We start from the raw sequence: 27,895 nt of genomic DNA, 5'->3' as shown, positions 1-27,895 counted from the left end.
ATTTTATATTTTTTTAAATGTATATCTTTATATCTGCTGCTGTAACAATGCAAATTTCCCCACTGGAGACAAATAGGATTATCTTATCTTATCTTATCTTATCTTATCTTGTCTTGTCTTACCTTATCTTACAACTTTACTCCCTGCGGAAGGGGGAGGAGTTATAGGATTGTTTGCCATTGGTATAAAAGACCCCCTGTGGCATTCTGTGGTACACCTCGGTGGTCTTAGTCTATGGCTGAAGGTGGTCTTATGTGCCTCCAGCGTGGCGTGCAGGGTGGAACATTGTCCATTATACTGAGTAGTTTCCTCAACATCCTCCTCTCTGACACCTCCACCAAAGACTCAAGTTCCACTCCCAGGACAGAACCCGCTTTCCTGATGAGCTTATTGAGTCTATTGGCATCGGCCCCCTTAATCCTGCTGCCCGAGCACACTACAGCGTAGAAGATGACGCTGGCCACCACCCTGTGATAAAACATCTGCAGCATAGTTCTGCAGACACTGAAAGATCATAGTCTCCTGAGAAGATACAGGCGACTCAGACCTTTCTCGTACAGAGCCTCAGTGTTTTTAGTCCAGTCCATCTTATTGTCTATGTAGATGCCCAGGTACTTGTAGTCCTGAACAATATCTGTCACCTCTGTTTCCCGGATGCTGATTGGGTTCGGACGGTTCCTTTGCCTCCTGATATCCACCACCAACTCCTTGGTCTTTGTGATGTTGAGTTGCAGGTGATTTAGTTCGCACCACTCCAAAAAACAAACTGTCCACCACATTCCTGTACTCAGCCTCCTGTCCTCTGCAGATACAACCAACAATGGCAGAGTCATCAGAAAACTTCTGCAGATGGCAGGATTGTGAGTAGTATCTGAAGTCTGATGTGTAGAGTGTGAACAAACAGGGAGACAGGACTGTCCCCTGATGTGCCCCCGTGCTGCTCTCTATTGTATCTGACACATGGCTCTGCAGCCGTACATACTGTGGCCGACCTGTGAGGTAGTTGGTTATCCAGGCCACTAGTGGAGCATTCACCTACATGTCCAGCAGCTTAGTCCTGAGCAGGGCTGGTGTTAAAAGTGCTTGAGAAGTCAAAAAAAACATGACTCTCACATAATTGCCTGCCTCATCCAGGTGAGTATAAGCCTGGTAGGTGAACTGCAAAGGGTCAAGTGACGGCTGAACTAGTCAACGGAGGTGCTTCAGGACTAGCCTCTCCAGTGACTTCATGGCATCACAAAGTGTTTAATTCCTCTTATTCCACAACAGTTTGCCAATTATTGCAGTAAAGAACTTTTTATCAGTTTATAATTATGTTTAATATAGTATAGAACATTAATCAACACTTTATGACTAATCAGAGTCAGGAATTCTGCAGCGCTGTGGTATTAATAGATGGACATTTATTATAGATTATAGTATTTTGAAAACAATGTTCCTGTAACAAATGTCAAGGACATGCAAAGAGTTGGCGGGAATCGACACACAAACATAAACCGAACATAAAACTCAAATGTAAGGCAAACATAAAACACGCGTGCATCCTCAAGGCCTGCTTGTCACACTCCTCCGCGGGCAGATTCAGGTTTCCGGCCTGACGCACACACACAAAAACAACATATTATGTTGTCTTAAGGGTCAAAAATGACCTGTGACCATTTTAACAGCAGAAAAAAAACCCCTAAATGATGTTTTTTCAACTTGAAATTTGATTACTTTTCCTAAAATGACCTCAACATTAGAAAAATGAACCATTTTCTATTTTAATATTTTCATGAAGGCTTTACACAGCTAGGGTAAAAAGATTGTCTCAGGGGTCAATTTTGACCCACCAGCTATAAAACCATTTATACTACAGACACATCACAGACACACACTGGCACAAACATGCACACTCCAACACACACACACACTAAGATTGTGTGCTACTGATTGATCTCTCTCTCATCTTCCCTCCATGACCCCACGCATGACTCAAGCTCAGACAAAATAAACATGTCTTGAAAGCATTATTTACTAATAGGGAATGCTTATATATAGGTGTTGTAGATTGCAGTACTGTAGTTGTCTTTTTGCCAAAGTCATGAGTGCTCGTTTCAGTGCCCAGCAAGTTGCAGATCTGATTACTTCAGGTGTCCTGGAAGAACACGGATTTGAAAGAGGAGGAGGCATCTGAAGAAGAAGATGGGGAAGAGTACAACCCAGAGAATGATTCCTCATCTTCAGATGAAGCAGAAATCCCCCAAGCTGACAAAGAAACTTTTTTGTCAAAGAACAGCAAAATATCATGGTCTTCTTTACCATATGGCAAGCAGGGCAGGATGGCAGCAGAAAATGTCATGAAGATGACCCCAGGGCCAACAAGATATGCTGTTTCCCATGCCCAGGACATGGTCTCAACATTTTTCATGTTCATTACACCAGCCATCGAAAAAATCATCGTAGAAATGACCAATCTACATGGTTTCCAGAAATATGGAGACAAGTGGAAAATCGTGGATGAGACTGACCTGCGTGCCTACATAGGGCTGCTAATCCTAGCAGGTGTGTATAGGTCCCGAAGTGAGGCTACATCTAGTCTCTGGGATGCAGAGAGTGGAAGAGCGATTTTCCGTGCCACAATGTCACTGAAGGTCTTTCACACTTTTTCAAGAATGTTACGGTTTGATAACCGTGAGTCAGTACCTGCAAGAGGAGTGACAGACAAACTTGCTGCCATAAGAGAGGTCTGGGAGAAGTGGGTGGAGCGCCTGCCGTACCTCTACAACCCTGGGCCTGAAGTGACAGTGGATGAGCAGTTGGTTCCATTCAGAGGTAAATTTTTATGTAAATTTTTATTTTCATATCTGTAATGTAAATTATTTTCAATGTTGATTATCTTTTGTCAAAAGGTCGCTGTCCTTTCCGGCAATATATGCCCAGCAAGCCAGCAAAGTATGGCATCAAAATATGGGTGGCCTGTGATGCACAATCCAGCTATGCTTGGAAGATGCAAGTGTACACAGGGAAGCTGATCAGTGGAGGCCGAGAGAAGAATCAGGGGATGCGGGTTGTACTTGATGTGACTGAGGGGTCACAATGTCACGTGTGACAATTTTTTCACATCTTATGAACTTGGCCAGCAGCTGCTGAAGAGAAAGATCACCATGGTTGGCACAGTCAGAATGATCAAGCCTGAGTTGCCCCCTGCACTACTTGCAACAAGGGGGAGAGAGGCCTTCTCCTCTAAGTTTGCCTTCACCCCCACCACCACTCTAGTTTCGTACCTCCCAAAGAAGGACAAGAATGTGGTCCTCCTGAGCACACTGCACAAAACAGCAGAGATCAGTGATCGTGAAGACAAGAAGCCAGCTATCATTCTGGACTACAACCACAACAAAGGAGGTCTGGATAAATTGGACAAGGTGATTGGAACTTACAGCTGCAGGAGGATGACTGCGCGCTGGCCCTTGGTCATCTTCTATAACATCATTGATGTGTCCTCATACAATGCCTTTGTGATTTGGAGCCAGACCGACCCTGCCTGGATGCCTGACGTGGAACAAGAGGAGGGTGCTCCTGGAGCACCTGGGAAAGTCACTTGTAACCCCCCCAAATTCAAAGAAGAGAGCGTCTTCCTCACACAGCAGCCTCTGCAGCACTTGTGGAAGCTGTTCAGGTTGCTGAATCTTCTTGTGTTCCATGTTAGGCTGCAGCAGGGGCAGGCAAGAGGAGGAGATGCCAATTCTGTCCCCCCAAAAAGGAGTGTAAAACAACCACTATGTGCTCAACGTGTAAAAAATATATCTGCAAAGTCCATGCTCACACACTGTCCTACTGTCCCACGTGTGCTAATTAGGTCAGCTGTTGCCAAAAGGTTGGTAGATATTGTAGTTGTATTTATAGTCAGGCTGTTGTTATTATAGTTACTGTTTGCCTGCTTATTTCCCTTCAACAAAATGCATTCAGAACTCCTTTGTGCTGCTTTAACTTTTATGAATACTGTCTGGCTAAAAGCTTTTTATACCTATGTAGGTACCTTAAGCAGTAGAAAAAATGAACATGTACTTTAGTACAAAACAAGTGCCCACTGATTAAATATTTATGAAATACTGCACACTGAGGAGGGAAAACTTAGACATTAACAGAGTTTGTGATGAATGATGAGGTTGTTTCTTCATGCAAAATAGATTTGAGGATTGAAATTAAATTTAGCTGCTTTATTTTAGAGGTTTAGTTAAAGCAGGTCATTTTTGACCCTTAGGACAAGGGGAGTATACAGAATTCTAAGCCCACACAAGTGTTAAAATATTCTATACCAACAGGGACTCCTCCCCTATTAGGGCAGACGGCAGCGACTCCTCCGGCAACCGCTCCAGCACCACACTTCCTCAGCGCCACGATCCTCCCGCAGCGGCAAGGGCTCTCCGAAATGTCAAGGATGGGCAAGGAGGAGGCCGGAACTGACTGAACTGAAACGTAAACTTTAATAACTTAAACCAAACATAAAACACAAACGTAAGGCAAACATAAAACGTGTGTATGTCTGTCTTGCTCGGCATCTCCAGCTGCTCCTTTATCCCTCTCTCCCACTGATTAGCCAACTCAGTGCCAGGCGTGCGTCCTCACAGCCTGGCCCCTCCCTCCTGCTTGACACAGTTCCACTTTAGCACTATCCTGTTCTAGTGCACTTGTACAGTTGTGGTGCTGCTACGGCAGGAGGTATTACAGCTACTTTAGGTCTGTTATGTAATGTGAAGTATGAGCAGTGAGAGTTGATCTCAGATGTTAAGTGCCAAAAGACAAGGGCTCATCCACCTAAACTGTTCTTGACTCACTAGCAGCTCCTTCCATGGCAGAATGAGTGTGAAGTCAAAGCTGGGGTGATTTTTACTCCCATATGTGCTGCTATGTTTGTATTAAATCTGACTACATTTAATGTTAATCAGCTTTTCCTGTTTCCGAGATTAAAAGTCACTTTTATCACTTTTATTAATGTGGATAGAAGCAGCATCAGCTAATTTATTATATAGCTAGCAACTGCTTATGTCACGTGTGTTTAAACCTACGTTCACACAAGCAAGCATTGCTTGACCTTTGTCCCTTGTGGGCATGGCCTGAACAGCCACTTTTTACCTCTGATGAGAAATGACAGTAGCTATATATAGCTTCTAAATCTAACTAATCTAACGCACAAGTTAAATAATGCACTAATCATCTAATGTGTACGTGCTTGGTGTAGTACTAGCTTCACTCAGATTAGCAAAGCAAACTAACTGTTTTAGCTATGTCCACTCACCAGAGTCACCAACGATCTCTGTTACTTCCTTCCGAGCTTTATTTTTCTTCGTAATGTTTAATGAACATATAATGAAAGGTCGTATATGACAGGATAAGATGAAACCACAGTTGTATGTTTTTCTTCCATTTTTGCAGGAACTAATTGCAATTAGGAAATTAGAAATTAAATTTAAGTCGTGAGCAGGGAATGAAAGAAATGTCGGACCATACGTGCCATGGGATTGGTCTGAGGAATCGTCTGGATTTGTCACAGTACAGCTTCATAACTAATTTGAATAGAATTGAGAAAAAAATCAGTTCAAATGTGGCTTGTTCCTGAAATCGTGGCTCTGCGTTACGCACAAATGTAGAAAATAACACTGCCGCTTTGTCTCTTGTTAGTGTGAGTGTAGGGTGGAAAAGGGCCAAATCTATGGCTAAGGTGAAAATGTAGTCACAGAATAAACACAGAAAAATCTTTACCAGAAGGAATATGTTGGGGTGACGCAAAAGATTAATGTCGACTTGTTGGCCAGCGTTCAGCTACACTCCGATCATAGGTTTGTATTAATGTGCTCGTTCTAATACGTCAACATTTCCATAGTAACGACTCGTTCCAAGGTGGACTTTGTACAATAACCGAAGTCTAATAATAAACAGAATAAAAACTTTCCCGACAGTCTGCCGTCCAACGCCAAGGACGTGCTGAAACGCCATTTGCCCGCTTGATGAAGGGAACGCAGCAGGACTGCGGCGGCGTTAAACGGCGCACCACACTGACGCTCGCCATCTCTCCCGATCCAACACTCGGACAAATCTCCGCTATGCCCCATAAACAATGTGCAATTTCTATTTTTTATCTAGTTAGTCAGTGTTTGTGCTTTTTTAAAAAATATGTTGCATGCCCAAATAAGGTCATAAACGTGCAAGTGGAATCTTCATCTCTGAAAGTAAACGTCAGATTTGACTCCTTTACTTTTCATTCTTATTTGAATGGGTAATGTTGGAGTAAGGCGTGTACCGATAATCGATTATCATGATTATACGATATACCGCAATATTCGGGACAATATTGTTATCATGGACAGGTCAAAATATTGAAGTGCAGTTAGGAGCCTGATTCAGATTTTTTTAAAGGCTGCTTTCTAACATGGTTTATTTGGAAAAATCTGAATGCAACACTGTAGGTATCTTTGTAAAATACGGAATATGCTTACAGAGGAATCTCAAACACATTTAACCACAAGTGGCTGTATAGGAATATCTATTTAACTTCCCGTCTCATAGCTGATGTTTTATTTCTTTATTCTTAGTGAGCCATCAAACTTCATAAATTGTATATGTGAATTTCCATACACCTAATGTGGTCTCACTTGCTAAAGCAGACAGCCTTGAACCAAGGTCACATTTATAAAAAATCAGAAACGTGGACTGTACAGGTGCATTTTTATTCTCCCAAAATGCAAAAAATGTAGATGTTAATATTGAGCCTTAGCCTAACAGTTATGTAGTGAAAAAGTGCATTTTGTGCCAAAGATACAAAAAATAAATATGGCTTAAGGCCGTGCTTCTCAAAATAGCATCCGGGAAGCTTAGACAGATTTCTTAAAAGTTATTATAGTATTTCTTTTATTTGTTAATCGTTTGTCAATTCTATAAAAAAAATTGTTAAATTGAAAAAAGTATTTTAAAAAAAGCTCTAAGGCCTAATATTTGAATAACTGAATAATTGGATTATATTTATAAAATAAATTCCTGCTAAGGGGGCCATGTTTTTTTAAATATTATTTTTTATATATTTTATTTTTATATTTATTATTATATTATTTATATTTTTTAACAGTTAAAGGGATTCGTGGCTTGAATTATTTTGGGAACTTTTTTGCACAAAGGCACTGCATCAGTTGTGCTGTGAGAGAGTCAGTGCTAATGTGTTCATTTTGGAGACTAATTTATATTTAGTTTTCATTTTAGTCTCTTGACAAGAATAATAGTTTTTAGTCATATTAGTTTCTTGGTTATTGTTGGTTTTAGTCTGGATTTTTTTAGTAATTTCAGTCAAGTGAAAGTAAACAGTGTTGCTTGGTATCATTTTGTTTCGAGATGGAAAAAGGAAGTGAACATGTTTTGTCTTGTTTGAGGGTATACAGGGCGATCTTTAGTTGTGTTACTTCGACCCTGAGAGCGTTGAGATCTACAGATGTTGAGCGTGCTGCTGTAATAGACATGTCACCTGTCCACTAGGGGACGCCACATGTTTAAAGTGCAGCATGGAACAGGTGTGTACCGATACCGAAGCTTCAGCTCACAATTATCACATAACCTGTATTATGGTTTACAACATTATTATGTCTCATGAGATCATGGTTTTAAACAATTACATTACAGGTGTGTCATCGATCTTTGATTTAACGCTTATCTTGTGAACGGAATCATGGGATTGCTTTCTCTGAGACAAATTTACCCAAAATACAGACCGTTAGAGGAGAAATCGCATGATGCTGGGGGACGAGATGATATTCTGATAAAGTCCAGCAATATAACGATATACTGATATCGCGATATATTAGTATCACGATGAGCATCGGGGGTGTCGTCATGCGTCAGTGCTTGTTTCTGTAACTGATGAGACACTAATATCACTCATTTTCCTGGTTATATATATTTACATTTATGTGATTATTTTTAAATGTTAAACTTACAGTTTGGATACAGGGGCGGGTTTAGTGATTTGGGGGCCCCATTCAGTTGCACAAATTTACCTCGATTATCCTTGAGCTTCCTTCATCTTCATATGAATCAATTCAGGGTTTTAACATCGATATTTAAAATTTCACTGTATGTTATTTAGCATTAATAATTTAAAAATTATATAAATATATATATTTTGCATTTTTAGGGGGCCCTTGGCTTCTGGGGGCCCAAGGCGGTTGCATACCTTTGCCTAGTGCTCAGTCCGCCCCTGTTTGGATACTATGGCTTCACTGTTTTGTTTTTAATCTCTTCATTAATATCGAGTATCATGAGGATGATGATATATTTTGCAGTATCGCCCACCCCTATGACTACACTGGCTGTGCTGGAGATCCTGATAATGGTCATAGTAGAATAATGAGGCGTGTTGAATCATTTCTGTAATTCTACTGTGACACAGCGTTGTTTGTTCAGATGGAGGGAATGGAAAACTCCACTTCAAACCAAAAAAAAAATCCACGTCAAATCTCTGTTTTATCTCTTGTAATGTTCATACAGTGCAGCTTAAATCCCTCATGTTGTGTTTAAGACATTAATAACTACTGACTCAGATTCATCAATCGAAAGACATTTTTAGTCCTTAATTGTTTCTATTAAAAATATCACAGTTTAAATTATTATTAAATTATTATTATAAATACTACTGTTACTAATAATAATATATTATAATCTATATTATACATATTTATTTATTTATTTAGTTTAATCTTGTACTTTTAAAGTGCATATCTATCATGCTTTGTGTTCGAGACACATTACTAACTGACATGCTTAATTAGTTAATCCATTAAGTAATGTTTACTTTTTTGTCTACTAATTTAGTATTTTTTTCCTTTTTATTATCATTATTTTTTCCTTTTTTACTATTTATTTAATTATCATTTATCTTTGTTTGGTTGTTTTATTAGCATTAATATGCATTTCATTTACCCAAATGCATTTGCATATATTCAGTGTTAATTAATTAGTTATTTATTAGAAGTAAATTAAAAATACACTAATACATTGTACTAATGCATTAATCTCTCTCTCTCTCTCTCTTTCTCTCTCTCTCTCTCTCTCTCTCTCTCTCTATATATATATATATATATATATATATATATATATATATATATATATATATATATATATATATATATATACACTGCTCAAAAAAAATTAAAGGAACACTTTTTAATCAGAGTATAGCATCAAGTCAATTAAACTCCTGGGATATTGATCTGGTCAGTTAAGTAGCAGAGGGGGTTGTTAATCAGTTTCAGCTGCTTTGGTGTTAATGAAATTAACAACAGGTGCACTAGATGGGCAACAATGAGACGACCCCCATTTCCATCAAACGATGTGGCATCCTTTCGTTCCTAACACATTACCCAGTCTATATCAGTATAAATATCCAGCATGATATTTTCCCCATTGAGATCTGATGTGTTTTCAAAGTGTTCCTTTAATTTTTTTGAGCAGTGTATGTATATGTGTGTATACACCGATCAGCCATAACATTATGACCACTGACAGGTGAAGTGAATAATATTGATTATGTCATTACAATAGCACCTGTCAAGGGTTGAGATATATTAGGCAGCAAGTGACCAGTCGGTTCTCAAAGTTGATGTGTTGGAAACAGGAAAAATGGGCAAGCGTAAGGATTAGAGAGACTTTGACAACGACCAAATTGCATCGTTTACTGGGGAAGAGATGGCACCAGGATGCACTATGGGAAGAACGCTAGCCAGCGGAGGCAGTGTGATGCTCTGGGCAATGTTCTGCTGGGAAACTTTGGGTCCTGTCATTCATGTGGATGCTATTTTGACACATACCACCTACCTAAACATTGCTGCAGACCAGGTACACCCCTTCATGGTAACAGTATTCCGTAATGGAAGTGACCTCTTTCGGCAGGATAATGCACCCTGCCGCACTGTAAAAATTGTTCAGGAATGGTTTCAGGAACATGACAAAGAGTTCAAGGTGTTGATTTGGCCTCCAAATTCCCCAGATCTAAATCCAGTCGAACATCTGTGGGGTGTGCTGGCCATCAAGTCCGATCCATGGAGACCCCACCTCGCAACTTACAGGACTTAAAGGATCTGCTGTTAACGTCTTTGTGCCAGATACCACAGCACACCTTCAGGGATCTAGTGGCGTCCATGCCTCGAGGGGTCAGGGCTGTTTTGGCAGCAAAAGGAGGACCAACACAATATTAGGCAGGTGGTCATAATGTTATGGCTGATCGGTGTGTGAGTGTGTGTGTGTGTGTGTGTGTGTCTGTGTGTGTGTTATTTTTTTATTTATGATTGATTTGTTTGTTTGGTGTAAATTTAAATGTTAAATGTAAGTTAGTTAGTTAGTTATTGTACGTGTTTGTTTGTTTGTTTGATGAGCATTAATAATCATATGCATGTCGTTCACTTGACTCAGGTAAATGAGTTTCTGTGTGACGTAGGTGCGCCTCTGTGCGTGGCTGTGTGTGCCCATGCACACTCGGCGCTGTTGAAGCCTTTGCGTTGTTTGCGCGAGTTTATGAAAAAAGAGGAAACACGCTGTTTGTTTATTTGTCGCTTTAACTGTGAGATTTTTTCAGGATGAAGATAATTCACATAAAAATAAAAATGTAAGCGCACAGACTTGGAGGAATACACAGCATCAGTGACTGGCACCATCAGCAAGATGATGCGATAGATGATGCGACTTCCTTCAAGACCATCACCACGCGTGCAAACCACAAACCGTGGATGACTGCTGAAGTGCGCTCCCTGCTTGACACTTAAAAGAGTAAGTTAGATTAAGACTAAAGAGATGAGTGTCGACTTCAGGAGGACCCACGTGGACCACTCACCGCTGCACAACTGTGGAGAGAGCCAAAAGCTCCAAGTTTCTTGGTGTGCACATGATGGAGGACCTCTGTGAAAACTGTGATGAATTTACTGGTTGCACAATTCCACTATTTGTCCATACAGTACACAGTTATAGAGGTGATTTATTTATAATCACACTATCCGTTAGCACCCAGATGAGGATGGGTTCCCTTTTGAGTCTGGTCCCTTTCAAGGTTTCTTCCTCATATTGTCTCAGGAAGTTTTTCCTCACCACCATTGCCTCTGGATTGCTCATTAGGGGTAAATTCACACATTAACAATTAATTTAGATTTAATTTGATTGTGTTTATTTCTGTAAAGCTGCTTTGTGACAATGTACATTGTTAAAAGTGCTATACAAATAAAATAAAATTGAATTGAATTATATATTTTACTAGATTTTATTATATTCTGTTTTTAGTGTGTGTGTGTGTGTGTGTGTGTGTGTGTATAATTCATTGTTGGTTCATGTTGCGCTGTGGGACGAGGAACAAAGGAAAAACATTTCAGTACATTACATGTGTTTATTATGTAAACAGTAACACCGAAGTAAACACAAGCACACCCACACAAAAACACGCAATAGAACCCATTAACACACCAAAACACACAGCTTTAAAGTTGGGGTGTCTGTCGAAGAAATTGCAGATGGGGGAGAAGATCCGGCCAAGCATTCTGCGAGCGCTCCTGAAGAACCACCCCGAGGCCCTCGATTCTGTGTGTGAAGCTGGAAACATGAGAAGAAGCAGAGTTACAGCAAAATGACAAAAACTGCTCTTTTAGCTCATTATCAGGACACACGGTGCAGGAATGGATAAAAGCGAAAACTCTTAAACACGATAGTCACGCTATTTAAAAATCATCAGCTAACGTCATAAATAAACAGGATCATTATTAGCATTTATTCTTATTTAAAGTACAGAATACAGAGTACTAATGAAGGTCAAATTACGTGTTATACACTAAAAAGACACGTAGCGTAAACGTGGTCAAAAATCGCGGGTTCATTTCATTTTAAAGACTTACAGGGAGCTGCTGATAGCTGAGGAGACTTAGAGGAAGTCCCAGCATCCTCGATTTCATGTGCGAGCACTGTAGCAAACGGACAACCCGTTGATTTGTCCATGAAGCTGCTTTCCTGTGCTTCGTTTCCTGCACTCGGCCCGGCATTTAGCACATTCTTCAGTAAAGCCTTGATGGACTCCTCTGCAAACATGTAAACGCACTCGGAAGGTAACTGGATGGAGCGTAACATGTTGTTCTCTCTCCCTGGAACAGAATCCGATGAACACTGGCCAACATCTGCCCTATCCACGTCCCTTAAGGGGAGTTTTGGAACTACATCCTTTGTAGCACATGCTCGTCGATGGATCATCTCCTTTGGAGAAAGATCCTCCATCTCTGTTAGCTCATGAACCGTGCCATCCTCACTGATGTAGATGGGAGTTACACGATCCTCATCCCCGTCTGACTGCGCTGACGCATCTGTCCTTTCATCGTCAGCAACATGTTTAGAGAAGGAAGTTAAGAAAGCCTTCAGCTGATTGCGCACCACAGTGAAAAGGTGCAGAGGAGCGAATGAACTGTTCTGGACTGAAGGCCTCGACTTCCTGTCTGCATCTATAAACTGCCGCACAGTGGCGCTAACAGTTTGGGAAATCTCAGTAGAAAGGATCTGCAGATTTAAAGCTGACGACACTTTCATGAGATGTTCCTTTGGGAATTGTGAGGGCAGCAGAGGACAGGATTCCACCATTCGGAAGATTAGGTCACTCACACGCCTGGTGGATTCGGTCTGGAAATGGGCGTCATCGTTCTTCACTGTAGGAGGAGCTGTCAGCTCACTCCTTAACAAATCAGTGACCTCAGTAATGACGCTGTTGGTGCACAGGTCCAGGTCCACCTGCTCTTCCACCCTTTCCTCGTGTGTGGGAGAGCTCAGAACTTTAGATGCCTTTGAGAAAAACGCCTGAAGGAGACTTCGCACTTTTCTCAAGATGTTCTGTGGCTTTTTGGCAGATTCTGCTTCTCTGACATCAAAGAGGCAGGAAAAGGCTTCGAGAGCGTCAGAGCTCTTAGTCTCGTCTTTCACAGACTCATCGCATTCGTATAAAACGCTGACGAGCGAATCTGCAGTACTAACGGCACTCTGCTCATCTTCTGACGAGCATCTCGAGGAATCTGCTGTCGACAGCCTTCTGAGCAGCATTTCACTCACCATCTGAGTGGCTTTATTGAGGAACTCCTTAGACCTCAGAGGGACAGAACTGCTCACCTCAGACCTCAGACGACCGGATTTACGCGGCTGCAAGAACGCAAACCGTCTGAACCAAGGTACTTTAGAAGAGCGGGACTTGGCCGGCAGCTTGTCACGCAGTAATAAATCTGCGTTCTTTTCAATCAGCTCCTCAGTGCAGCTGTCAATAACAGCCTGCAGGTTTGGAGCTTCGCTGATGGACACGAGGCTCTGAGCATCAGTCACTGCTGCTGCTGCTGCTGCTGCTGCGTTCTCCAGGCTCGAGCACGACGGTCTCTTTTTCTCTCTGAATCCAGCAAGACTTCGGTGCTTTGTGATAACATCTGAGGATTTCTCCGAGTAGGGAGCTGGGCGAGCATCAGCATCACTCACCTGAGCTTCACCTACTTGAGCATCCGATCCGTTTTCCATGTCAGTTGTTCCGATCTCGAGAGCCATTCCGCTGATCACCGTATTTACGATTTCAGCAGTGACTCGATCCAGATCTACTGACGCCGTCGGTGACGACTCTGTGCTGGAACCCGAATCTTTCCCGCTGAATAAACCTGTGGAAATTTTTGAAGATAACCACTTCTCTAGGATCTCACTCGCAACCAGAATGGCTTTATCGAGGTAACGTTCAGCAGCAGCAGACTCCTGGACGTTCTCCGACCTGCCCTCGAGCTCGGCAGCAGTTTTAGGACAGACGTCCAAGAACGACTTGCTTTTTTCGGAAATGGCTTGCTTCCGCCCAGAGGTGAACTCAAACACCCGCTTGAAGATGTTCTCGTAGATCTTTCGAGCACCAGAGAGGAAGTTCTTCCTCTCAACTTCTGGTCCAGACTGGTCAGCAGCATTGCAACTGACGCCTGATGAACTTTTACACAGTGACTGTGTAAGTATAAAAACTAATTCCCACAGAATTTTTGAGGCTGTTCTCTTGACCTCCTCCGTCAGCGAATTCATTTCCGTCTCACTGCGGACAGGGACGGAGGTTTGGGACGACATTGCAGCAGCGATTTTTTCCTCTGTTTTCAGAAGAACTTTTCTGACTGCTTGTGTGGCTTTGCTCAGAAACTGATCACTGAAAAGCCTCTCAGCACAATCAGGAGCCATCACTTTAGTCGTCACAGGGACCGAATCAGGGGTCGAGGATTTTAGAGTTAACTCAAAAGGGGACCTGCTGGTGGAGACAACTTCTTCCAAGCCCTTCATTATTCCCTGGACCTCCTGGTGGGACTTTAGCGACGCTGCTGAAGTTTTCTCTCCTCCAGGGCTGTCGAAATCACCAGAGTAACACAGAGCCAAGATCTTATCACAGATCTCATTAGTGCATGCGATGCTGAGATCTGGCTGTGAGATCTGATCTTCTACAGGTGATGAAGCTCTCGCCGAGCAGATCGTCCTCCGTCCTGATGCCACTCTCCGGATCGCCTCCAGCATCGCAGCTGTTGTCTGAGTGACGACTCTCTGAACGAGCTGACAGATGAAATCAGACGTCTCCATAGGTGATCTTTATACAGGAAACAGAGAAGATTAACGGGAATTCATATTATTTTTACGTCAATGCTCACATGAATTTAAATAAATGAATGCGAGTAAAAAACGACAATCAGCGTTAAATTTCTTTTCTCTTTCTGAAAATAGTTTGTTATGCCATCGCTCCATTCCACAGCCAACTGATCATAAAACACAGAAAACCCATCTGATAGCACTGTAAGTCGTTCCACCACAGTGCTGCTGAATCCTGGATTCTGATCGGTCAGACGGTGTTGATTAAACAGTGCAGTAAAGTTCATCATTGTGAATATTAAGAGTGAAATCTGAGCAGCAGGTTGGTAAAGTTTACCTTTGAGCTGAGGTGTCTGAGTCAGACCACTTCCTCCATTTAGACTCAGGCATTTTCTTCAGCTTGTCGTTTGCCTGGAGAATCGAATCGATCCCGAAGCTTTCCATGAGAGGCTTCAGTAAACGCCGAATGGCAGAAGACGCCGCTGACATCACGATTTTCGTGCACAGAGCCACAAACTCCAACTTTGTGACCTTTTGAAATAAAGACAAAGAAAATCAGCTTCTTGAATATGAAATATGATCAGTGACATTACAGCGTCTTACACTAAATGAAACTACTTCATTATTGATTATTCTAACACTCTTACCTTCTTCGTCATGTCCCTGGTCACAGCCTTCCATTCTCTTTAAACACACACACACACGCACACACACAGTAAATCAGCATTTATTCAAGTGTAAATTAACTGAATAAAATGTTACTGCGAGTCAGAAATCAGTAAAAATGAACATACTCCTCGCTCAGATGAAGAACGACGTCCATAATGTCCCTGAAACACTTCAGTCTCTGGTCAGATGTGGAGTCCCGAGTGCACGCTCCAGCTGTTCCAGCTGTTCCAGCTGTTCTTCTCTGGCTACTTCTCTTCTTCTTACTCATCTGTAGAGAGCACATGGAGTTGAAATCCTAGTAGAGTTTTTAGTAACTACATCAGCGAGCATAAATATTAGCACCCATCCTGTTTCAGTCCCAGAATCAAATGAATGCTGTTCATGTTCAAACTGATTAACTGATTCACATGAACTCGACTCACCTTTGAATCACGTGGGTATGAATTCAGTGTTTTCTCTCGGATTGCTTTCTCTATAAAAACACAAACAGGACGTTAATTAAAGCAAAGTCCTCCAGCAAAGTGATCAGAATAAAGCCATGTTTAAACTCAGGCCTGGATTCATCTCAGCTCATCTTTCACATCTTTCACACCAACAAGTCTGGCTTTTTAATCACCACAATTATTATTCATTCATTATTAACAACAAACAGCAACAACAACAAATAATAATAATAATAATAATAATAATAATGATAAGGGTTAGAGGAGCTTACCTGGCATGTGATCTGTAAAATACAGTAACTGAACTAAAGAACCTGAAACTTTTTGTCCCTTCTCCTCCTGTGACGCCAAAGCCTCCTCTTGTGACGTCACAGTCCCCCATCTCTTACAGCTTTACGTTCTAAATCCGTGATGATGATGATGATGATGATGATGTTTTTTTCTCTCCTCTTCATTGAATTAAACAGAATAAACTTAAAGACTTGTTTGGATGTGTTTATTTTTCTCTCTCTAGCTGCCGCAGATGAAGCACATCATCATCATCATCATCATCATCATAGGATCATTTCATGCTTCTGTGTCAAGTGCTAATTAATTTCGCTTTAGCTAAAGCTGCATTTTCTATTTATTTTAACTCGGCCATATCGGAGGCGGGCCCAGTGTCAATCATTTGGCGCGGGAACCAATAACCTTACTGCTCTGTTGCACCATCAGCCAATCACGTAGCAGCTCCACTTTGTTCTGTGAAGCTCAGTGCTGCTGAAGCGCGAGACGGTTTATTGCTGCCAAGACGCTGTTAACACCAAACTTTATATTAGCTTTCTAATCTTAAAATTCAATAAACTCCAATAAAACAGGAGCAAAATCAAATAATTAGCGCGTAAATATGATTTCAGTGTTTTGGTGATATTGTGTAAATAGAACAGAATTTGTGCGTGTCCGCCATTTTGTCTCTCACACTGACCTGATTTAACAACGTAGCAGCTTAGCATGATTAGCATTTTAATATTATTTCATTATTATCATTTTTAGATATAAAAACTGGGCAGGTAAATATCAATAATAAATTATTATTAATAATAATAAATAATAATAATATTAAAATGAGAGTGTCTGTAGTTTAGATTAAACTGTCGGTCGGTAATATTATTATTATTGTTTGCTTTTTTTTATCCTTTTGTCTCAGTTTGTCTTTTATTTAAATTGTAAACTGTAAAAGTAAAAAAAATATTTTGGTTATTGTTATTGTGTCTGATGCTTATGGTTGTTTAGAAAGCCTGTATGTACAGCCTTATTAACATACACAAACTGACCACTTTATTAGGAACAACTGTACACCTGCTCATTTATGCAGTTATCCAGTCAGCCAATCATGTGGCAGCACCGGAACCATCAAATCATGCAGATACAGGTCAAGGGCTTCAGGTAATGTTCACATCAAACATCAGAATGTGGAGTAAGTGTGATCTCTGTGACTTTTACCATGGCATGATTGTTGGTGACGGGCTGGTTTGAGTATTTCTATAACTGCTGATGTCCTGCGATTTTCACACACAACAGTCTGTAGAGTTTACACAGAACGGTGCGAAAAACAAAAATCATTTATTGAGCGGCAGTTCTGTAGGTAGAAACTCCTTGTCGGTGAGAGAGATCAACGGAGAATGGCCAGATGGGTTCGAGCTGTTCGTGATGAGCAGAAAAGCATCTCAGAACGCACAACACGTCGAAACCTTGAGGCGGATGGGCTACAACAGCAGAAGACCACGTAGGGTTCCTCTTCTGTCAGCCAAGAACAGAAAGCTGAGGCTGCAGTGTGCATAGGCTCACCAAAACTGGACAGGTGAAGAAGACTGGAGAGACGCAGCCTGGCCTGATGAATCTGGATTTCTGCTGAGGCTCACAGATGGTAGGGTCAGAATTTGGCACCAGCAACATGAGTCCATGGACGCAACCTGCCTTCAACAGTCCAGGCTGGTGGAGGTGGTGTAATGGTGTGTGGAAAGTTTTCTTGGCACACTTTGAGCCCGTTAATACCAATCCATCATCGCTTGAATGCCACAGCCTATTTGAGTATTGTTGCTGACCATGTGCATCCCTTCATGGCCACAATTTACCATTTTCTAATGGCTTATTATTCCAGTATGATAATGCACCATGTCACAAAGCAAAAGTCGTCTCAAACTGGTTTCATGAACATGACAGCGACTTCAGTGTTCTTCTTCAGTGGCCTTCCCAGCCGCCGGATCTGAATCCAATAGACGTCCTGGATTGAAAGTGCACCAGAAAAATCTGTGCGATCATCTCAACATGGACCAGAATCTCAAAGGAACATCTCCAAAATCTTGTGGAATCCATGCTATGAAGAATTGAGGCTGTTTGGAGAGCAAAGGGACTGAGAGCCCTACCCAGTGTTAGTCTAGTGTTCCTAATAAAGTGCTGACTGAGTGTACACCATAAGGGAACAGCTGTTGTGGCTCATGATGTCATCTGTATACTTTTGCATATGTAAATTTATAAATGATAAAACCGCAGATTATCCACTGTGGTTCAGTGTGTTTCTCAGTCTGATGTCAGAGATTTTGTGTCACTAAACTCCAAAAGACAAGTTTGTGCATATCTTTAAAAACAGAAGTGGGCTGTTTGAGGACAAGAAAGACTGAGCTTCATGTTCAAAGCTTATACACTTGCTGTAATTACTGAGTTACTGTAATCTTTAAGTTTATATTCCATTACTCTTTGTAGATAGAATGAAATGTAAAAAACGTTGTGCAGCAAAAACACTCATTGTCATGTCTCTGTGATCAGGTTACACTCGATTCTCAAGAGTTTCCCTTGGTACTGAAGTGCATGTCATGTTCCTTCTCTGCTGGGAAAGCACCGCACAATGACATAGTGGCATTTCTGTTCCAAACGTCTCACTACAGTACCGTGGGCTTCAGGACGGTGCCATTGCCTCTGTCATGCACCAGCTCACTGCAGACCTGGGACACAGGTCACATATTAATATTTGTTACACTTGAAGTTGGACTAGCAGTTTGAAATGACTTTTGTCAATTAATTGTTTTTCATCATCATTATTATATTACAGGGAATTGCACCAGAGGCTATAAAGGACATGGCGGTGTGTAACCCAGTGGCAAAGACAAAGAATGGTGTCAGGACTGGTGTGAAGAGCACACTGTACAGAGCATGTGGTGGTGAGTCTGAATGAGCCCCCACCTGTGCAAACATTTTAATTCATTTCTAACAGAACAGTGATTAGTATTTAGTACTTTTTATAGAGGCTTTCAGTTGATATTATTATTTTTGGAGATATTATTATGATGAATTGTTAATATCAGGGTTTGGGGCAGCTTAACATTCACTTTTAATATATAACGCCATTTCCAAAAAGATTGGGACGCTTTGTAAAATGCGAATAAAAAGAGAATGCAAAGATTTACAAATCACATAAACCCACATTTTATTCGCAACAGAGCATAGACATCATATGAAATGTTTAAAGTGAGACATTTTACTATTTTATGAAAAATATTAGCTCATCCACCCCAATGCCAGGCTTGTATGCAAACTGGAGTGGGTCCATTGATGGGCTCCCCAGATCACGGAGATGCACAAGGACCAGCCTCTCCAGAGTCTTCATCAGGTGGGATGTCAGAGCCGCTGGCCTGTAGGGCTCAGGGCCCTCTCTCACCTGGACAAGCCTGGGAGCACTGTCAGAATCATGTTTTTTGATTTTTCCAGTGCTTTCAACGCTATACAGCCTGTACTTCTAAAAGACAAGCTGGAACACACAGGGGTGGACCTGCACCTTGCATCCTGGATCCTGGACTACTTTACCAACCGTCTACAGTATGTGAGGGCTCAGAACTGTGTGTCTGACATGGTAGTCTGCAGTACGGGGGCTCTCCAGGGAACGGTCCTGGCTCCATTCCTCTTCACACTCTATACTGCAGACTTCAGATACAACACAGCAGGCTGTCACCTGCAGAAGTTCTCTGTTGACTCTGCAATTGTTGGCCTCATCACTGGGGAGGATGATGCAGACTAGAGAGAACTGATCCAGGACGTTGTAGTCTGGTGCCAGCGGAACTGCCTCCGGATCAAAGAGCTGGTGGTGGATTTTTGGAGACACAGACACTTACCCCGGTAACCGGTGAACATCCAGGGAATGGACATTGAGATAGTGGACTCATATAAGTACCTCGGTGTTCACCTCAACAATAAAATGGACTGGACGGACAACTCCACTGCACTCTACAACAAAGCCCAGAGCAGACTGTACCTGCTGAGGAGACTTAGGTCTTTTGGAGTGGAGGGAGCACTTCTTAAGACTTTTTTTTGACTCTGTGGTGGCATCTGCTATCTTTTATGGGGTTGTCTGTTGGGGTAGTGGCATCTCTGCTGCAGACAGGGAGAGACTGGATAAAATCATAAAGAGGGCCAGCTCTGTCGTGGGATGCACTCTTGACCCAGTGCAGGTGGTGGGAGAAAGGAGGATGATGGCCAAGCTATCAGGTATGCTGGAGAACGACTCCCACCCCATGCATGAGACTCTGGTGGCACTGGGCAGCTCCTTTAGTGACAGGCTGCTCCACTCCAAGTGTGTGAAGGAGCGATATCGCAGGTGCTTCCTCCCTGCTGCTGTGAGACTGTACAACCAGCACTGCTCCCAGCAGACCCCACCACTTAACTAGACAATAAATGTCTGGTACTAACTGGAAAGTAAATCTTTGGTAACCCCCCATCTCATGGGAACAGTGCAATAATGCAGTGTCACTTTAATACTGTTGTGTGTTTGTGTTTTTGTGCATTCTCTATTGTATTTTTTATATTTACATAATTTTTTAAATTTTTTTATATCTTTATATCTGCTGCTGTAACAATGCAAATTTCCCAATTGGGGACGAATAAAGGATCATCTCATCTTATCTTACAACTTTACTCCCCGCGGAAGGGGGAGGAGTTATAGGATTGTTTGCCATTGGTATAAAAGACCCCCTGTGGCATTCTGTGGTACACCTCGGTGGTCTTAGTCTACGGCTGAAGGTGCTCTGATGTGCCTCCAGCGTGGCGTGCATGGTGAGACATTGTCCATTATACTGAGTAGTTTCCTCAACATCCTCCTCTCTGACACCTCCACCAAAGACTCCAGTTCCACTCCCAGGACAGAACCCACTTTCCTGATGAGCTTATTGAGTCTATTGGCATCGGCCGCCTTAATCCTGCTGCCCCAGCACACTACAGCGTAGAAGATGACGCTGGCCACCACCCTGTGATAAAACATCTGCAGCATAGTTCTGCAGACACTGAAAGATCGTAGTCTCCTGAGAAGATACAGGCGACTCAGACCTTTCTCGTATAGAGCCTCAGTGTTTTTAGTTCAGTCCATCTTATTGTCTATGTGGATGCCCAGGTACTTGTAGTCCTCAACACTGTCTGTCACCTCTGTTTCCCGGATGCTGATTGGGTTCGGACGGTTCCTTTGCCTCCTGAAATCCACCACCAACTCCTTGGTCTTTGTGATGTTGAGTTGCAGGTGATTTTGTTCGCACCACTCCAAAAAACAAACTGTCCACCACATTCCTGTACTCAGCCTCCTGTCCTCTGCAGATACAACCAACAATGGCAGAGTCATCAGAAAACTTCTGCAGATGGCAGGATTGTGAGTAGTATCTGAAGTCTGATGTGTAGAGTGTGAACAAACAGGGAGACAGGACCGTCCCCTGAGGTGCCCCCGTGCTGCTCTCTATTGTATCTGACACATGGCTCTGCAGCCGTACATACTGTGGCCGACCTGTGAGGTAGTTGATTATCCACGCCACTAGTGGAGCATTCACCTACATGTCCAGCAGCTTAGTCCTGAGCAGGGCTGGTGTTAAAAGCGCTTGAGAAGTCAGAAAACATGACTCTCACGTAATTGCCTGCCTCATCCAGGTGAGTATAAGCCTAGTAGGTGAACTGCAAAGGGTCAAGTGACGGCTCAACTAGTGAACGGAGGTGCTTCAGGACTAGCCTCTCCAGTGACTTCATGGCATCACAAAGTGTTTAATTCCTCTTATTCCACAACAATTTGCCAATTATTGCAGTAAAGAACTTTTTATCAGTTTATAATTACGTTTAATATAGTATAGAAAATTAATCAACACTTTATGACTAATCAGAGTCAGGAATTCTGCAGCGCTGTGGTATTAATAGATGGACATTTATTATAGATTATAGTATTTTGAAAACAATGTTCCTGTAACAAATGTCAAGGACATGCAAAGAGTTGGCGGGAATCGACACACAAACATAAACCGAACGTAAAACACAAATGTAAGGCAAACATAAAACACGCGTGCATCTCTCTCTCCCCCGGCATCTCCAGCCGCTCCTTTATCCCTCTCTCCCGCTGATTAGCCAACTCAGTGCCAGGTGTGCATCCTCACAGCCTGCTTGTCACACTCCTCCGCGGGCAGATTCAGGTTTCCGGCCTGACGCACACACACAAAAACAACATATTGTGTTGTCTTAAGGGTCAAAAATGACCTGTGACCATTTTAACAGCAGAAAAAAAAAACCCAAATGATGTTTTTTCAACTTGAAATTTGATGACTTTTCCTAAAATGACCTCAACATTAGAAAAATGAACCATTTTCTATTTTAATATTTTCATGAAGGCTTTACACAGCTAGGGTACAAAGATTGTCTCAGGGGTCAATTTTGACCCACCAGCTATAAAACCATTTATACTACAGACACATCACAGACACACACTGGCACAAACATGCACACTCCAACACACACACACAATAAGAAACTAAGATTGTGTGCTACTGACTGATCTCTCTCTCATCTTCCCTCCATGACCCCACGCATGACCCAAGCTCAGACAAAATAAAAAGAATTTGGGACAAAATAAACATGTCTTGAATGCATTATTTACTGATTGGGAATGCTTATATATAGGTGCTGTAGATTGCAGTACCGTAGTTGTCTTTTTGCCAAAGTCATGAGTGCTCGTTTCAGTGCCCAGCAAGTTGCAGATGTGATTACTTCAGGTGTCCTGGAAGAAGATAACACTGATTTGAAAGAGGAGGAGGTATCTGAAGAAGAAGATGGGGAAGAGTACAACCCAGAGAATGATTCCTCATCTTCAGATGAAGCACAAATCCCCCAAGCTGACAAAGAAACTTTTTTGTCAAAGAACAGCAAAATATCGTGGTCTTCTTTACCATATGGCAAGCAGGGCAGGATGGCAGCAGAAAATGTCATGAAGATGACCCCAGGGCCAACAAGATATGCTGTTTCCCATGCCCAGGACATGGTCTCAACATTTTTCATGTTCATTACACCAGCCATCGAAAAAATCATCGTAGAAATGACCAATCTACATCGTTTCCAGAAATATGGAGACAAGTGGAAAATCGTGGATGAGACTGACCTGCGTGCCTACATAGGGCTGCTAATCCTAGCAGGTGTGTGTATAGGTCCCGAGGTGAGGCTACATCTAGTCTCTGGGATGCAGAGAGTGGAAGAGCGATTTTCCGTGCCACAATGTCACTGAAGGTCTTTCACACTTTTTCAAGAATGTTACAGTTTGATAACCGTGAGTCAGTACCTGCAAGAGGAGTGACAGACAAACTTGCTGCCATAAGAGAGGTCTGGGAGAAGTGGGTGGAGCGCCTGCCGTACCTCTACAACCCTGGGACTGAAGTGACAGTGGATGAGCAGTTGGTTCCATTCAGGGGTAAATTTTTATGTAAATTTTTATTTTCATATCTGTAATGTAAATTATTTTCAATGTTGATTATCTTTTTTCAAAAGGTTGCTGTCCTTTCCGGCAATATATACCCAGCAAGCCAGCAAAGTATGGCATCGAAATATGGGTGGCCTGTGATGCACAATCCAGCTATGCTTGGAAGATGCAAGTGTACACAGGGAAGCTGATCAGTGGAGGCCCAGAGAAGAATCAGAAGATGCGGGTTGTACTTGATGTGACTGAGGGGTCACAATGTCACGTGTGACAATTTTTTCACATCTTATGAACTTGGCCAGCAGCTGCTGAAGAGAAAAATCACCATGGTTGGCACAGTCAGAAAGATCAAGCCTGCGCTGCCCCCTGCACTACTTGCAACAAGGGGGAGAGAGGCCTTCTCCTCTAAGTTTGCCTTCACCCCCACCACCACTCTAGTTTCTTACCTCCCAAAGAAGAACAAGAATGTGGTCCTCCTGAGCACACTGCACAAAACAGCAGAGATCAGTGATCGTGAAGACAAGAAGCCAGCTATCATTCTGGACTACAACCACAACAAAGGAGGTCTGGATAAATTGGACAAGGTGATTGGAACTTACAGCTGCAGGAGGATGACTGCGCGCTGGCCCTTGGTCATCTTCTATAACATCATTGATGTGTCCTCATACAATGCCTTTGTGATTTGGAGCCAGACCCACCCTGCCTGGATGCCTGACGTGGAACAAGAGGAGGGTGCTCCTGGAGCACCTGGGAAAGTCACTTGTAACCCCCCCAAATTCAAAGAAGAGAGTGTCTCCCTCACACAGCAGCCTCTGCAGCACTTGTGGAAGCTGTTCAGGGTGCTGAATCTTCTTGTGTTCCATGTTAGGCTGCAGCAGGGGCAGGCAAGAGGAGGAGATGCCAATTCTGTCCCCCCAAAAAGGAGTGTAAAACAACCACTATGTGCTCAACGTGTAAAAAATATATCTGCAAAGTCCATGCTCACACACTGTCCTACTGTCCCACGTGTGCTAATTAGGTCAGCTGTTGCCAAAAGGTTGGTAGATATTGTAGTTGTATTTATAGTCAGGCTGTTGTTATTATAGTTACTGTTTGCCTGCTTATTTCCCTTCAACAAAATGCATTCAGAACTCCTTTCTGCTGCTTTAACTTTTATGAATACTGTCTGGCTAAAAGCTTTTTACACCTATGTAGGTACCTTAAGCAGTAGAAAAAATAAACATGTACTTTAGTACAAAACAAGTGCCCACTGATTAAATATTTATGAAATACTGCACACTGAGGAGGGAAAACTTAGACATTAACAGAGTTTGTGATGAATGATGAGGTTGTTTCTTCATGCAAAATAGATTTGAGGATTGAAATTAAATTTAGCTGCTTTATTTTAGAGGTTTAGTTAAAGCAGGTCATTTTTGACCCTTAGGACAAGGGGAGTATACAGAATTCTAAGCCCACACAAGTGTTAAAATATTCTATACCAACAGGGACTCCTCCCCTATTAGGGCAGACGGCAGCGACTCCTCCGGCAACCGCTCCAGCACCACACTTCCTCAGCGCCACGATCCTCCCGCAGCGGCAAGGGCTCTCCGAAATGTCAAAGATGGGCAAGGAGGAGGCCGGAACTGACTGAACTGAAACATAAACTTTAATAACTTAAACCAAACATAAAACACAAACGTAAGGCAAACATAAAACGTGTGTATGTCTGTCTTGCTCGGCATCTCCAGCTGCTCCTTTATCCCTCTCTCCCACTGATTAGCCAACTCAGTGCCAGGCGTGCGTCCTCACAGCCTGGCCCCTCCCTCCTGCTTGTCACAGTTCCACTTTAGCACTATCCTGTTCTAGTGCACTTGTACAGTTGTGGTGCTGCTACGGCAGGAGGTATTACAGCTACTTTAGGTCTGTTATGTAATGTGAAGTATGAGCAGTGAGAGTTGAACTCAGATGTTAAGTGCCAAAAGACAAGGGCTCATCCACCTAAACTGTTCTTGACTCACTAGCAGCTCCTTCCATGGCAGAATGAGTGTGAAGTCAAAGCTGGGGTGATTTTTACTCCCATATGTGCTGCTATGTTTGTATTAAATCTGACTACATTTAATGTTAATCAGCTTTTCCTGTTTCCGAGATTAAAAGTCACTTTTATCACTTTTATTAATGTGGATAGAAGCAGCATCAGCTAATTTATTATATAGCTAGCAACTGCTTATGTCACGTGTGTTTAAACCTACGTTCACACAAGCAAGCATTGCTTGACCTTTGTCCCTTGTGGGCATGGCCTGAACAGCCACTTTTTACCTCTGATGAGAAATGACAGTAGCTATATATAGCTTCTAAATCTAACTAATCTAACGCACAAGTTAAATAATGCACTAATCATCTAATGTGTACGTGCTTGGTGTAGTACTAGCTTCACTCAGATTAGCAAAGCAAACTAACTGTTTTAGCTATGTCCACTCACCAGAGTCACCAACGATCTCTGTTACTTCCTTCCGAGCTTTATTTTTCTTCGTAATGTTTAATGAACGTATAATGAAAGGTCGTATATGACAGGATAAGATGAAACCACAGTTGTACGTTTTTCTTCCATTTTTGCAGGAACTAATTGCAATTAGGAAATTAGAAATTAAATTTAAGTCGTGAGCAGGGAATGAAAGAAATGTCGGACCATACGTGCCATGGGATTGGTCTGAGGAATCGTCTGGATTTGTCACAGTACAGCTTCATAACTAATTTAAATAGAATTGAGAAAAAAATCAGTTCAAATGTGGCTTGTTCCTGAAATCGTGGCTCTGCGTTACGCACAAATGTAGAAAATAAAACTGCCGCTTTGTCTCTTGTTAGTGTGAGTGTAGGGTGGAAAAGGGCCAAATCTATGGCTATGGTGAAAATGTAGTCACAGAATAAACACAGAAAAATCTTTACCAGAAGGAATATGTTGGGGTGACGCAAAAGATTAATGTCGACTTGTTGGCCAGCGTTCAGCTACACTCCGATCATAGGTTTGTATTAATGTGCTCGTTCTAATACGTCAACATTTCCATAGTAACGACTCGTTCCAAGGTGGACTTTGTACAATAACCGAAGTCTAATAACAAACAGAATAAAAACATGTTGTGTAATTGTTGATATGGTGAATTTCTCTGTAAGGAGACGTTTATTTAACATTCAGGGAAGAAGTCTCCAGTGTCAGCGTAACTTTTGCGATACAGGAAAAGTGTTCAGAACGTAACAATTGTAATGGAAAAATGATATGACTGATTTTTTTTCCCCCCATTTCTGTGATTGCAGTCATTGTGCGGTTGCTCGGTTACGGTCTCCACGATAGACGGGAAAACGTGCAATATGAAGATCACGGAGGTGATCAAACCGGGAATGAGGAAGATCGTAGCGGGACAGGGGCTGCCCTTCCCCAAGAACCCTGAGCAAAGAGGAGATCTCATAGTGGAGTTTGACGTGAACTTTCCCGACAGTCTGCCGTCCAACGCCAAGGACATGCTGAAACGCCATTTGCCCGCTTGATGAAGGGAACGCAGCAGGACTGCGGCGGCGTTAAACAGCGCACCACACTGACGCTCGCCATCTCTCCTGATCCAACACTCGGACAAATCGCCGCTATGCCCCATAAACAATGTGCAATTTCTATTTTTTATCTAGTTAGTCAGTGTTTGTGCTTTTTTTAAAAATATGTTGCATTCCCAAATAAGGTCATAAACGTGCAAGTGGAATCTTCATCTCTGAAAGTAAACGTCAGATTTGACTCCTTTACTTTTCATTCTTATTTGAATGGGTAATGTTGGAGTAAGGCGTGTACCGATAATCGAATATCATGATTATACGATATACCGCAATATTCAGGACAATATTGTTATCATGGACAGGTCAAAATATTGAAGTGCAGTTAGGAGCCTGATTCAGATTTTTTAAAGGCTGCTTTCTAACATGGTTTATTTGGAAAAATCTGAATGCAACACTGTAGGTATTTTTGTAAAATACGGAATATGCTTACAGAGGAATCTCAAACACATTTAACCACAAGTGGCTGTATAGGAATATCTATTTAACTTCCCGTCTCATAGCTGATGTTTTATTTCTTTATTCTTAGTGAGCCATCAAACTTCATAAATTGTATTTGTGAATTTCCATACACCTAATGTGGTCTCACTTGCTAAAGCAGACAGCCTTGAACCAAGGTCACATTTATAAAAAAATCAGAAACGTGGACTGTACAGGTGCATTTTTATTCTCCCAAAATGCAAAAAATGTAGATGTTAATATTGAGCCTTAGCCTAACAGTTATGTAGTGAAAAAGTGCATTTTGTGCCAAAGATACAAAAAATAAATATGGCTTAAGGCCGTGCTTCTCAAAATAGCATCCGGGAAGCTTAGACCGATTTCTTAAAAGTTATTATAGTATTTCTTTTATTTGTTA

The 27,895-nt window shown here is 42.0% G+C and overlaps 2 pseudogenes; both read left to right on the top strand.

Moving 5' to 3' along the window:
• The first annotated feature begins 127 nt into the window (after positions 1–127).
• On the top strand, positions 128–27,895 carry LOC128318204 (piggyBac transposable element-derived protein 4-like; annotated as a pseudogene).
• Positions 22,723–25,098, top strand: LOC128318164 (piggyBac transposable element-derived protein 4-like; annotated as a pseudogene).

The sequence above is a fragment of the Pangasianodon hypophthalmus genome, chromosome 4, assembly GCF_027358585.1.
Source record: "Pangasianodon hypophthalmus isolate fPanHyp1 chromosome 4, fPanHyp1.pri, whole genome shotgun sequence".
In the NCBI taxonomy this organism is placed as follows: Eukaryota; Metazoa; Chordata; class Actinopteri; order Siluriformes; family Pangasiidae; genus Pangasianodon; species Pangasianodon hypophthalmus.
The sequence above is the reverse complement of the archived record's forward strand: the minus strand, read 5'-3'. Positions and strand labels throughout refer to the sequence as shown.